Source organism: Molossus molossus, unplaced genomic scaffold (genome assembly GCF_014108415.1).
Source record: "Molossus molossus isolate mMolMol1 unplaced genomic scaffold, mMolMol1.p scaffold_m16_p_13, whole genome shotgun sequence".
NCBI lineage: Eukaryota > Metazoa > Chordata > Mammalia > Chiroptera > Molossidae > Molossus > Molossus molossus.
The window spans coordinates 70664329-70677975 of NW_023425348.1; the positions used below are offsets into that span (position 1 = coordinate 70664329).

At 32.8% G+C, this 13647-nt stretch overlaps 1 protein-coding gene across 3 annotated transcripts in view; it reads right to left on the reverse strand.

The window, feature by feature from the left end:
* The window catches only part of IMMP1L (inner mitochondrial membrane peptidase subunit 1), a 53745-nt gene that overhangs the window by 29726 nt on the left and 10372 nt on the right, over window positions 1-13647 (reverse strand). Inside the window, exon 3 of one of the 3 annotated variants that reach the window (XM_036259399.1) lies at window positions 1267-1522. The exons of 1 other annotated variant lie outside the window; for it this stretch is intronic. The gene's annotated coding sequence lies outside the window, so the exon portion shown is untranslated. Of the gene's footprint in view, window positions 1-1257; window positions 1523-13647 lie in introns of all 3 variants that reach the window. One more of the 3 variants, XM_036259397.1, reaches the window with a different exon arrangement.

A 13647-nucleotide genomic window follows, 5' to 3' on the forward strand; every position in this document is an offset into this window, starting at 1 on the left:
ATTAAGTTTTCTCATTCATTCATTTTAAATGCAACAAATAAAGAAATTTGGAATACAATAGCTTGGATCCAGTTAAAACCAAATCCATGAAGAGTATGACAAGTTTGCTAGGTAATTTTGACCAAAGATCTCTACATACATTTATTATATTGCATTTATTGATTTTTCTAATAAAGAAAATATGGAGAATATAATGTACTATATGTAAACAGAGGCTATAAGTAAATCAATATATCATTCATGATGGATGATTATATTTAGTTACTTGTAATTTCAAAAATATTCTAGTCACCTATATTTAGTTAAGATTTTAGAGTTTAAACACATTATTAAGGTTTTCTAATCAATTTTTTAAAAGAAAAAGCTACTAAATCCTAAACACAATAAGAGAAAAATCAAGTTCTATGAATATTTTAAAAGTAAGTACTCTAGGATCATAACACTGACAACACTAATTATCTTTTCTAGTCTTGGCAGTTATGTTGCATACTGTTTGGGTGACTGATGGAATAATTTCACTTCATTTTCTCTCAGTTTATTCTGGATCGTGTAAGAGAAGAATATTAAAATAATTAACACCTCTAAACAAAGTACTTGACAAAGTTTTTTGTTGAAATAAAATGCTTAAAAAAATAAACCTCAATTAACTAATACATGATTCCAGAGCAAATAACTAAACTCCCATCTGCTAAAGGAAGACTTTGACTTAGAATTTCTGATAAAAAAAATAAGTATATTCAGTATTAATATTAACTATTTTAGGGCTTTAACATATTAATACCATACAGTTTCACAAAGAGCCCTTTCCATCAGAAGGATTAGCTAGCTTTACTGCAATTATCAAAAATATGTGTCTATATATTTTTATATCATTGACTGTTTTATTTACGAAAAACATTTAATCAGCAGGAACCGAAGCAGTTATACACAGGTAAAATGTATGACAAAACAAATTATTCCATTTCCTTACACCTACAGACATTTAATTTAATTTATTGATAATGCCTTTAATTCCAAAAGAAGACTAAAGTATTTAAATTAATATTTAATTTAAAATATAAATCTTCACCAATAGCGAATACACTATATCACTCAATTGGAAAAAGTATAAAAGACATTATTAAACAACTTTTCTACTTGAACATTTAAGTACATTTTAAGTCATACATAGTTTATAGTTTACACATGTCTTATATAATTAATAGGTCAAATAGCTAAGGCTCCATATTTTAAATAATTAATAAGTATATTCCTTGCCTTGATCACCTGATTTTTTGTTGTTGTTTATAAAATTAATCACAGTTAGCAGGACAGAAATCGCTTTCAGCTTCATGAATGACATCCAAGAGATGGGAAAGGATTAGTTCTCAGTCGCTGCCAGTTATAGCGCCAGGTGGCTTTTTCTGCAGTGAAGGTGTTACCGATAATCCCATTACACTGGTACTAAATCTTGCAGACATCAAAATTATCACCAAGGTTCCTTTTCATCCCATCCTTTCCAAATGACTGGAAGTCGCTTCACCTGAAAGAAGTCAAATCCACATGCAGCTGCTGTTTTAGCAGGCAGCAAACTCCCTGAGAATGCCAGTCGTGATTCAATTTTGCTGTGCTGGTGGCCCCCTATTCCCTGTCCAATAATACATCTGTTAAAAAATCCTACAGCTACAAATCAAGTTTAATCCTACCAGGGACCTCATGTTGGTCTTGTCTTCCAAAAAGGCAGCAGGTTCTGCTGTCTATCTTTGCCAGTGTCTGGGGAATACCCTTTAAATCCCAGCCCTACTTAGAAGAATAAGCTAAGGATCACAAAACATGACCTCAAAAACCCTGATATGACTATATTCTGACCCAGAGGCATTCATTCTAGGTGAAGATTAGAACTTTGCATAATAAGATTACACAGCAAGTGAATGATATCAAGGGACTATCCATATGCAGCCGCCTGGTTTTCTATAGACAGCCTGTGCTCTGCAATATGCAGTACAGACGAAAAAGAGCTTGGTCTTTCTAGCTGAAATAAAATAGATTCACATAAATTAGTTGGCCATTTCCAGATTCCTAAATCCCCTATTACATCTTTTATTGACAGCTCCTGTGAGGATAGCACAAATGTTATTCCTTTTTATTCTGTGCTTCTATAACAATCATGCTCTGTAATTGAAATGTACATAGATTATGGTTCAAAATTAACATCTTGTTTGCTGTAATCTTGGATTACAATTCACTGTGTACATAATAAAATTAGGAAATCAATGAATGGATTTATCAGCTCCCAGAAACTAGAGGTATTGTTTAAAGAATAGCTTAACATTTTGTGCCAACACTTTAAATGTAGAAGTCACAGAAAGAAGTCCATAAAAATTTAAGTGAGTAAAAAAATACAATATGCACCAACCAATATTTATATAAGTTAGACTATATATGAATTAGTTCAATTCCCTCAAAATTTAGAAAATAAGCAAAATTCAGAGATCTCATGAACATATCACTTTCTAAACCATACTTGAGTAAGAAGGTCAAATACACATAAGAAGGTCTCTATACTTCTATAAAGTACAGAAGTAGTATTTTATATAGAGCAACTTGATAATTTTATACTTTAAGATATTTGAATCAATTGAAGTCAATTATAAGTCAAGGCTTTAGAATTCTTAACTATTTTTTAGGTCCTTAGTGAAATAACTTGTATGTTGAAATATATACAGAGTACTTAAAATGTAGAGAATCCTAGAGATATTTTAAAAAAACAATCCTTATCTTCAGTTTTTTTCTTCTAAGAAGTTTAAAGCTATACCAACTCTAAGAAAACTTATATGAAAAGAGATTCATATCATTCACACAAATACCTACACAGAAAACTTCTAAGCATGTAAAAAGAATTCTCAACTTTATATTTTAAAAAAGGTATTAAGATTTGCTGTGGGATTCTTATAAAACTAAGCTCCTTGGTATACCTTGAAATATGGCTTATTTGATACGATTTGCCCACAACTGCTGAGGAACATACTACATCCCTTATATTAGCCATTATCTCCTCATCATCACAGTATCTTTAAGCATATATATAACATATCTGTTAAGTTCTCAGTAGTCAGCTGACATAATTCTGATTTTGTATATTAAATAGGCAGATAAAAACCAACAATATAAGTGGTAGACCTACAGAAAACACTGTGTGTAACTTTAACTATATAGCACATGAATATTCTTTATCTTGATTGAGATATTACTGGAAAAACAATGAGGAATGCAAAAAAAAATGCACATTTCTGTTTTGATATTTATATGTAATACTTTAGAGCTATGCTTTTCAATAAAGTAGCCACTAGCTACATATGGCTATTGAGCACGAAATATGACTAGTCCAAACCGAGAGGTATTATAAGAATCAAATATACACTGGACTTTGAAGACTTGTACAAAAAAAGTAAAATATTTTATATTGATTACATGTTGAAAAGATAACAATTTAGATATAGTGGGTTAAATAAAATACATATATGACTCATATTTCTATTGGACAGCACTGCTTTAGCAGATTATATATTTTAAATGATATATTCTTAAGTTAACTGAAATTATGCTATTTATAAAATTTCTAAAGCAGAGGGTTATTATGAAATATCAAACATTCCAGTGTCAAATCTGACAGATAAGCTTAGTAAAAAAAAAAAGAACAAAATGCGGTCATTTTAGAGTCTATTTCATATTTCTACACTAAGGGTAGTGATGAAGAAGAAGGGACCAGCCAAGTTACTGGCCATTGTGTACTAAAAAAGAATAATGTTTTACAGCCACAAAAATGCTTTAGTCCAGTAAGCATAGGCTTTTAGGAAAAGTACATCTTGAGCAACTTCATAAAAGACTACTAAGGTCTGTGTATTACCCTTATTGAGTCCAATAGACAGCAACTTCAAAGACATGTCTGGATCTACCAAGGGCCACAATTTTTTTCTAAGGTGTTTTATAATTATTTATATTCAAATTTTAAAGACACATCATAAGAAGTAACTATAGAGATTTGAAGCATTTAGTATATTTCAGAATTTTAGCAAAATGAAAAAGGTCAATTTTATAAATTATTAGAAAGCTGCTTTTCTATTAGTCTTCTCATTATCCATCAATGTAGGCTTTAAAAAAATTAATTAACAAAAGAGTTTTACGGAAAAGAAAAACTGTAAAGTTAAAATATAAAATATAGATCTAACTTAATTCAAGAAAGTTAATGCAGATTTAGTATGATGACAAAAAAATTGATATTATACAATTAAAATACAAAGTCTATCTTTGTCACACAGAACATTTCAATATAAACAATAGTATGTAAATTATTAACTCATTTAAAAGATTTTTTTCATAATTATTCCTTTATAATATTTATCTAAAATACTAAGACAAAAGATAAACTATGAGTATAAATAAATAAGATGGATAGTATCTAAATCAGTTCTTTATAACCTAGCCATGACACTTTTTCCTACCCTTTTTAAATTATGTATTTCTTTCCTTTCCTGGTTACAAGTATCACATATACACACAGACACACACACATAAAATCAAAATAATAACAATAAAAAGACTTTCCAACCATCGATATATGAGAGCAATAATATTCAGTCTAAGTTAATCCCCAGACATCCAAATTCATGAATAAAAATTCATCAGTTTTAAATACACTGAGCCTATTAAGCAAGAACAAAAGCATATGCACAAAAGAGCTTTTAATATATTTCAAAGCCCACAAGAGCCATGGTCTCATTAAAATTATAAATTACACAAACATGGAATGAAGATTCAAACTGCAGTGCAGCTAAGCAGATTACAGAAAACCCCGCGTTCCATATGATAACACACCATGGCCCTCCCAGATGGGGGCTTGGAACAAAAAGGCCATCACCACAGCTAGGGAAAACCTCCTTGTGATCTCTGGTTTCTGTTCAGCAGATGACAGCCAAATAATATGTTGATTATTCTGTTTGTGCTGCTAAGCTTGTAAGATGGAATAAAAGCGATATGATCTATTGTGAACCCAATGCTAATGTGTTGCTCCACTCATAAATAATATACTGAATTTATTTTGGAACTATCTTTTATCTGAATTTCAGTTTTTAAATGCATGAATTAAAATAAAAGCCAAGATGAAATATTATTTAATTTGATGCTTTAAACTAAAAAATGTAGATGACAAGTGAAAAATATCTAAGTGCTTAGTTAAGAGTCAAGAACTATCACCTTTCTGTAATTTCAGCACTGTGATAAGAGACAAAATACATTTTTAAATAGGCAATTACTCTCATTAAGAAATACAAATGTAAAATTAAGTGATACAATACGTTAATAATATACATTATAGACAAGATAACTAAAATACCAGGCTATATAAAAACACTTTTCTGCAATACAAATAACAGCACATAATTAGAATATATCTCAAATACTTCTGAATAATAAAAAGTATCACTGAAAGCCTTATGAATGTAACTTGTACACAAATGGATGCTCACTAAAAATTAAAACCTACTAAAAATTAAAATAACTCAAAAGAAGCTTATAAAAATAATTCTCAAATATGACAGCTAGCATTTTAAATTGCTTTGGTGACAAAAATTAAAAACTAATTTTCTCCTCAACTGAATATCCTGAACTTTAACAGAGTGAACTATACTTAAATGAGGTAACTGGGATTGTGTCTGTAAATACTTCACCAAATTTTATATTTCATGGATAAAAATTTTTGTGAATAGTAGTATTATTTAAAATAACTGAAAATCACAACATTTATTTTCCCATCCCAGAAATTCTTCCCCAAATAATCTAATAGACTCTTCTTAAAGGCAAACAACATAAACAAAGCAGTACATTCAAGCTGCAGTTGAGGCAAACATAGATAAACACACTGTTTTCTTAAGGGGGTATTTTGTAAAAGGCACATAATTATGGTCATTAACCTAAATCCACCTCCCTTTTCTGTCTAAAGATATAGATTCTTGAGTCTAAAAAGCAGAGCAAAATTGCCTAACATGAAAATACAGTCTAAAATTACAGATCTAAAAGATAAAACAAAAACAGTTTTAGAGAAAAACAGAACATTCTTGAAGTAGACAAATATTTCTTAAACAAAATGTAAAAAACACTAAACATAAATGACAAACAAGACTATTGTAAATTCACACTCATCTATTAATCAAAAGCACTATTAATAGATTGAAAGAGAAAACCTCAAAGTAGGAGAAATGTTTGCAATACCTATATTCGATGAAGGACTCATATTCTGAATACATAAAGAACATCTACAAATTAAAGAAAAAGACAGTCCAATAAAAACATGGGCAAAAGAAATGAACAGGCACTTCACCTAAGAGAATAATGAAATAGGCAATATACATATGAAAAGGTACTCAGCTTCATTAATTATCAGGGAACTAGAAAGTAAAACAATAATGGTTTACTATTTATACACACCAGAATCTGAAAAATAAGAAAAGTGGACAAAAACATCAAGTGTTGGCAAAGATATGGAGCAACTAGAAGTCTCATATGAATGTAAACTAGTATAATCTTTTTAGAAAGCTGGCAATATTGATTAAAGTTGGACATATATATATTTATGATCCAGTAATTTAGCTCCTACATATAGCCTCAAAAGAAACATGCAAACATATATTAATCAAGAGATATGCACTAGAATGTTTATAGTAGCATTATATAGAAACCACCCAAATGTCCATTAACAGAATGGATAAAAAAATAGTTGTGATACAGTCATACAATGAAATGCAGCAATGAAAATAAACAAAGTATGACTATATGCATCAATGAAGACAAATCTCAAGACAAAAAGCTGAGCAAAGGGAACCAGACATAAAATAGACTGTATAATTCTATATATAAAATACAAACACAAGCAAAGCTAATTATGCTAGGGTAGTGGACCTGGCCAGTTTGGCTCAGCGGTTAGAGCGTCGGGTTCGGTTCTTGCTAAGAGCACGTACCCCGGCTGCCAGTTGGGGTCATGTGGGTGGCGACCAGTTGATGTGTCTCTCTCACATCGATGTTTCTCTCTCTCTTCCTCCTTGTCTCCTTCCCGCTCTATCTGAAGATAAATGCAAAAATGTCCTCAGTGAGGATAAAAAAATAAAATAAATAAGATAAAAATAAAAATAAATAAAAAAATAAATAAAAGTCAAGGTAGTGGTTATTCTAGTGCATGGCGGGAAATAGTGACTGGAAAGGAACATAAAGATGTCTTCTAGGATGCTGATAATGTTCTTTCTCTTTTTCTGGACACTAGTTACATGGGTTTACTTGGCTTCTAAAAAAATTCATTGAGCCATCCACTTATAATATGGTCACTCTTCTGTATATAGAGCTTTACAGAGATATACAAAGGTAGTCAAAATCTCTGTCATAAGAAATTTAGGAACAACTGACATTTATATAACCTAAAGGAAAACACTAAAGGTTCTGATACAATTTATTTGAATAATCAAATTTTCAATTCAATAGCTGAGTAAGTTCTTGGACTCATAAATGGAGGACCAACAGCCATTCACCCTATTATCTTTGCCCCAACCTATAATACTATATTTCCAGAGATATCTGGCTTTTGCGTAAGGAGTAGCTTCTGCTGCTGAGGCTGCTGTTGTAACAGAGCTTTTAAAATGCTCTCAGGGCTGAAGTTTTGTCCTTATGTGGGAAACTAAAGTAGCACAGAAGAAAAGGCAGTATGAAGGATATATGCTTACCATTTTTCACTTGCCCTCAAATTTCTTAAGTTTTTATTTACCTATGAAAGCATATTACCTCATTTAATAGGAATCTCTTGAAAACTTTCGTCTTCTTTTTTTAAATCCTCACCCGAGGATATTTTTTTGTTTACCTTAAGACAGAGTGGGAGAGAGGGAGCGAGAGAGAGAAATATCGATGTGAGAGAGGCACACTTATTGGCTGCCTCTAGCACAACCCTGACCAGGGCTGGGGACTGAAGTGCAACCAAGGTACGTGCCCTTGATCAGAATCAAACCCGCAACTCATTGGTCTATGGGCCAACGCTCTAACCGCTGAGCCAAACTGGCCAGGGCTTATTTCACTTTTCAATGACAGTAAAGAAAATATAATTCATTCTGCAATACCAATATCATGCCAATAACATGAAACTCCATGATGATATAATAAACTAATCTATGCTACTCATTACCTCCCACTTAAATATTTTCCCTTACTTCTATACTGGAATCAATATATGATTCATAACACTGTTTTTCTCACATTAAAAAGATTCTTTAAGAAATAAATAAAAAGAGATCATCGAAAGATTACAGAGTTAATTTTTTATTAGTATAAATTATATTTATCCAGTACTTATTATCTGCTAAGTTCCAGGGGAGTAAAGGAGTAAAATTGACTAATTTTGTGGGAAATATAGTATGCTTATCCCCTTTCTTTCTCTTTCATTTGATTTACAAATAAAATAAAAGTATGGTAAACTAGAAATACATTCACATAGTCAAAAATTAAAACAATCTAAGATATACAGTAGAAGTCGCATCTACTCTGTTTTCCTCTCCCAGTCATACACAGGATTTAGATTTTGTATACCCTTCCAGGTTTTCTTTATGCAAATATAAGCATCTCTCTCTATATATATTTTTATTTTTATTCCCTTCCCTTTTACACAAAATGTAGTTTCCAATACACTATTTGAACTCAACTATTTTCAAATAACAATGTATATTTGAAAACTTTCAAAATCTGCAGATGGAGAACATCCTTTCTTTTTTTACAGCTATAGAATATAGATAGGCCATGGATCATTTAACAAGTACCCTACAGGTAGATATTAGGTGTGTTTCCAATACTTTGCTACCACACACAAAAAAAAACTACAATGAAAACTCCTATACATATGTTATATTATACAGGTATATATGTAATAAAGTCCCAGAACTGGTACTGAGACAAATTGAGACAAATATGTAAATGCATTGGTATTTTCCTAGAATCTGCCAATTTAGGGGGTGGGGAGGTGTCATTTTGCACTTCCACCACAAATCAACCTCAGATATATCCTAGAAAAAGCTATGCTTCTCTTTGGGCCTCTAAGATACTTTGTTCATAAGGCAATTCTTATAAAGATGTTCTCACTGCAAAAATCTACATGAAGCCCTTTGTTTATTTTCCCCTAAATGCACATATAAAATTTATTGTCTTAGTAAGTTTAAGAGCAAACAAACTGTCAAATTTAAAAACAGCTCACTGATGTAGTGATGTCTATTGTCCTGGGATAGCAATTGTCTATTTTCCCCAAATTTTCTGTCATCTAACAACACTCCACACCCCAGTTTTTGTTTTTAATTTACATTCAACAGTTTATAATGGGGAGCAGTCAAATGAATTTCACTTTTAAATAAATGTCTTCCTAAAGCACTTACATGTTTTCATAAAACAAAATCTGCATTATTTCTATATTTTTCTTTAAAAAGCTATCATTTCAAAGGTGGTTTAATCTTTATTACTGCCATTTTCAATAGATAGTATCACCTAATACATTGTTTTATTTCTTTGTTCCTCCTATCAAATATTTTATAATTAGAAAACAATCACTTAAGTCCAATGGACTTTCTATATGAAGAAATCCAGTTTCAATATCACCGTTTTGTAAGAAAACATGTATATGATGATTTTTATTCCCCAAATAAGAATACGTCAGTATATACAATCTGTTTCATTTCAATCATTCAGAAGTCAGTTGTAAAATAAGCTCAGTCCTCTGCAACAAACTGACTACCCTAGTTGCTGACCTCAAAGTAAATGTGAAAAAGCTGCCACCCATTCTATGTCTTTAGTCACCAAATGGGGAAGAACCGTGCGTAAGCTCTCACATACTTAAGCAATGTCTAATGTTAGGCAAATGCTGGTTTTAATATGAATTAATATAATGCATTGACAGCAAAAAAACAAGAATTACCTAACAAAGGTAAAACAAAACAAAACACATCACAAGTAGCCCCCAGAACACAAAAGTTTATCAGACCAATACAATTCAGAACTACACAGCATAATGAATGGTCTCTGAGGAAATCACATAAATTCTGTGAAATGACTGATGTTCACAATGCCAACTTTGAGCCACCAAAACAAAACAAAAACTTAAATTATACTGTGTGTCTTGTTTAGAAAAACAGAAGGGTAAATTTTAGATTTTAGAAGTATTTTAGAAAAATATTCCTATCCAACAAATTTTGGCACATTAAAGGGTAAGAAGATTCACTTACCAACAAAATTAACAGATGGGGAATATATCATTCATTAACAATAGCCCAAAGAATGAGGAATTACTCAAAGTCTTAATATACTATGGCTACCTTTAGAAAGAAGAACTGTGATTAAGTGCTATAACATTCTGGAGGCTTTAAATATACCATTCCCGATGCTAAGCCAGTTCTTGATTAATAGTCAAAAGAATATCTGATAATATCTGGAAACTAGTCAGGCAAATTTTCCACTTAAATGGCTGACAAACTCAAGAAAACATCCTGATTTCCCTTTTCACTGTTTTCTTTAAGTTGCAACTGCCAAGTAAACAGGTTGGTCTAGTTTCTAGCTCCAACTTGCTAAATGACCTTGTTCAAGTGACTCAATTTCTCTAGCCCTCCTTAGTTTCTTCATTAGCAAAGTTGTTATAGAAAACAAGACATGCTCCAGAGGGAAGGGGAGGTGGGAGAAGGTAGAAGGTAAAGGGGGAATAAATGGTGATGGAAGGGGACTTGACTTGGGGTGGTGAACACAAAATATAATATACAGATGATGTATACCTGAAACCTGTAAAATTTTATTGATCAATGTCACCCCAATAAGTTTAATTTAAAATATGACATGATAGTAAACAATAAATGTGCTTATAAAGTTAAATAGAGTTACTATATTAGGTTCTATATCTTTATCATTTCTATATATATATGTGTATAGTATTTGTTTAAACTATCACAAACTAAAGACACTTTACCATATATTTAAAGTCTACAGAAAAATAAATGATAATCCCTTCAGAATATTTTCCAATACTTAATGTGTTACTCTCATGATATATACAAATTTCTCATGTACTCACTTAATTTAAAATACCACTGTAATCAATTCTCTTTAATCTAAAAATATGTGTCTTTTTCCTCGTGACACGTATAGAAAGCAACACATGAAATGTAAAAGAACATTCATAACAATGTCATTTACAATAGACAAATAGAAACAATCCAAACATCCACAAACAACAAAATAAAATTGTCATATTCACTCCAAAGGAATAATATACTAATAATGAAAATGAATGATACAAAACTACATGCAACTACATAAATGATCTTTGAAACGTAATGCTGAGTAAAGGAAGATTCTGAACATGGTGCTCACCAGCCGGCCCACCCATAACCCATGCCACCTGGTACCCCAGCCAGCACCCTAGAGTTGCAGCAGCACCATGGATAGCACCAACTCAAAGGGTAGCATTAGGGTCAGTTAGTCTCCAGAGTCAGGTCAGTATCCAACGTGAACTATGAGTTTGACCCTAGGATCTGGACCTCAGTTCCACTACCCCAGTCATCTGTCTGTGAGTGCAGCTGCCACCCAACAGGAACTTCTTGGTAAAGCACTGGACCCCCTGCCGCTGAATGACCACTGGTACAAAAGGGGATGGGACCTCCATGGAGAGCAAGGACTTCTTTTTTTCCAGCTATTACAAGGTGACACATGCCTGATGGTGCTGGAGTTGGGGCACAGCTAGAGAGAGTGGGTGTTGTCATATGGCCTGGGCTAAGAGGAGCCTAAGCACAGCAAGGACATTGCCCTCATTACCTTTAACACCTATGAACAAAACCCTCAAGACTTCTTTGACAGCCTGAACATTAAAGCCACATTCTATGGATCTATTCATGAGCTGTGACTTTCAAGGACTTGGCCCTAAAAAAGTACTCAAGGAGCTCCTCCAGCTGGACCATCAGGCTTCTGCAAGACCTGGGCATACATCACTGGGAATTCCTTCCACCCTTCATCATGCAATGGAGCAGGTGAGCAGTGGCAGTGGCAGCAGCTAAGTCACCACCATCCCTACAAAGAAAGAGGCTCTGAGCTTCTGCCTCCAGACATGTTCTAAGAGACACATTGTAAGGAATTTGACAGCCTCAGGTTTGAGGATGTGCAGGTAGTGCAAACTAGATAACTCACCTGATTTCTCTCACGGTTCTCTGACTGCACCATGCTAGGCCCCTTCAACATAATGCCGTCCACTCCTAGCCTATACACTTTCCTGAAGAATGCTGTCCCTTCCCAGCCATCCTTCCAGGCTTCCACTTACCCTCAAAGACCACAAATCTGTCCCCAGGAATCTTCATCCCACCATGATTGCTGCTACATCTAAATTCCTTACAACTCCTCCCATTACTAAGTCTCCAGCACACTGAAGACAGCCCTCTCTTACTAAACCTTGCAATCTCTATTTCTTTGTACCCACCCCCCAAAAAAACACTAAAACATTTCCAATAAAAAATACTAAAATTTTTGTAAAAAGGAACACATATGATTCCATAAACATTAAACAGAGACAAAAAGTAGCTGGGCCAGTGTGGTTCAGTTGGCTGAGCATCATCCCATACCCCAAGAGGTTACGGGTTTGATTCCAGGTCAGGGCATGTGCCTGGGTTGCAGGTTCAATCCCCAGTGGGGGCGTGCAGGAGGCAGCCGACAAATGTTTCTTTTTCATCTATGTTTCTATCTCTCTCTCCCTCTCCCTTCCTCTCTCTCTACAATCAGTAAAAAAAATATTTAAAAAATAATAAAGAGACAAAAAGTAAACATATTGCTGAGCAATACATAGTATAAAAGTGATAAAATTATATAATTACCATAAAAATCAGGACACTGCTTAGCTCTAAATAAAAGGAATATTATATCAAGGGTGTCTGAGATGCCAGTAACGAGCTATGGTAACATGGATGTCTGCTTTATACTTCTCCATTTTACTATACATTTATGTTTCTATATGATATTATATTTTACAACAAAAAAGTTTAAACTGATATATTTTCTGAAATAATATATTCTTACAGAGAAAGAAAAAAAGGCTTTTTTTTTTTGCTAACAATATTTCTTTGGTCTACATTTCAAATTTTTATGGCATTATTTTAATAATAAATGCCTAATTCTCCACAATTCTAATTAAGAGTAGATTTCATAGGCTTTCCCAATGGCTATCAAAAAGTACCAGGCTGTTAAAGAGTATAAAAGTAGTTTTCCTGTCAAATCTTTGCTTAGCTCAATGTTGTTTCTGTCACTTTCCCTGCTTTTTAAGGAAATGTATGATTACTTAAAAGAAAACAAATCTACATTACATCCAGGCAATAATTTTATTCAGGTTGCACTCTAAAAATTATATTTTAGTTCAAAAGTAGGAAGAAAAACACTTTCAACTCTCACATATTTTAAAACAATTGGGAAGCATCTGTGTATGCATATGCAAGGGTTCATGATAGGGTGGACAGACACCACACTTAAGGTCCAATCCAACGTCATTCTGTGTAAGTATCATTCACTGTGTGTACTAGAAAACATGATAGCTGGATTATAGGATGGATATACCAAACAAGTTGCACTTAA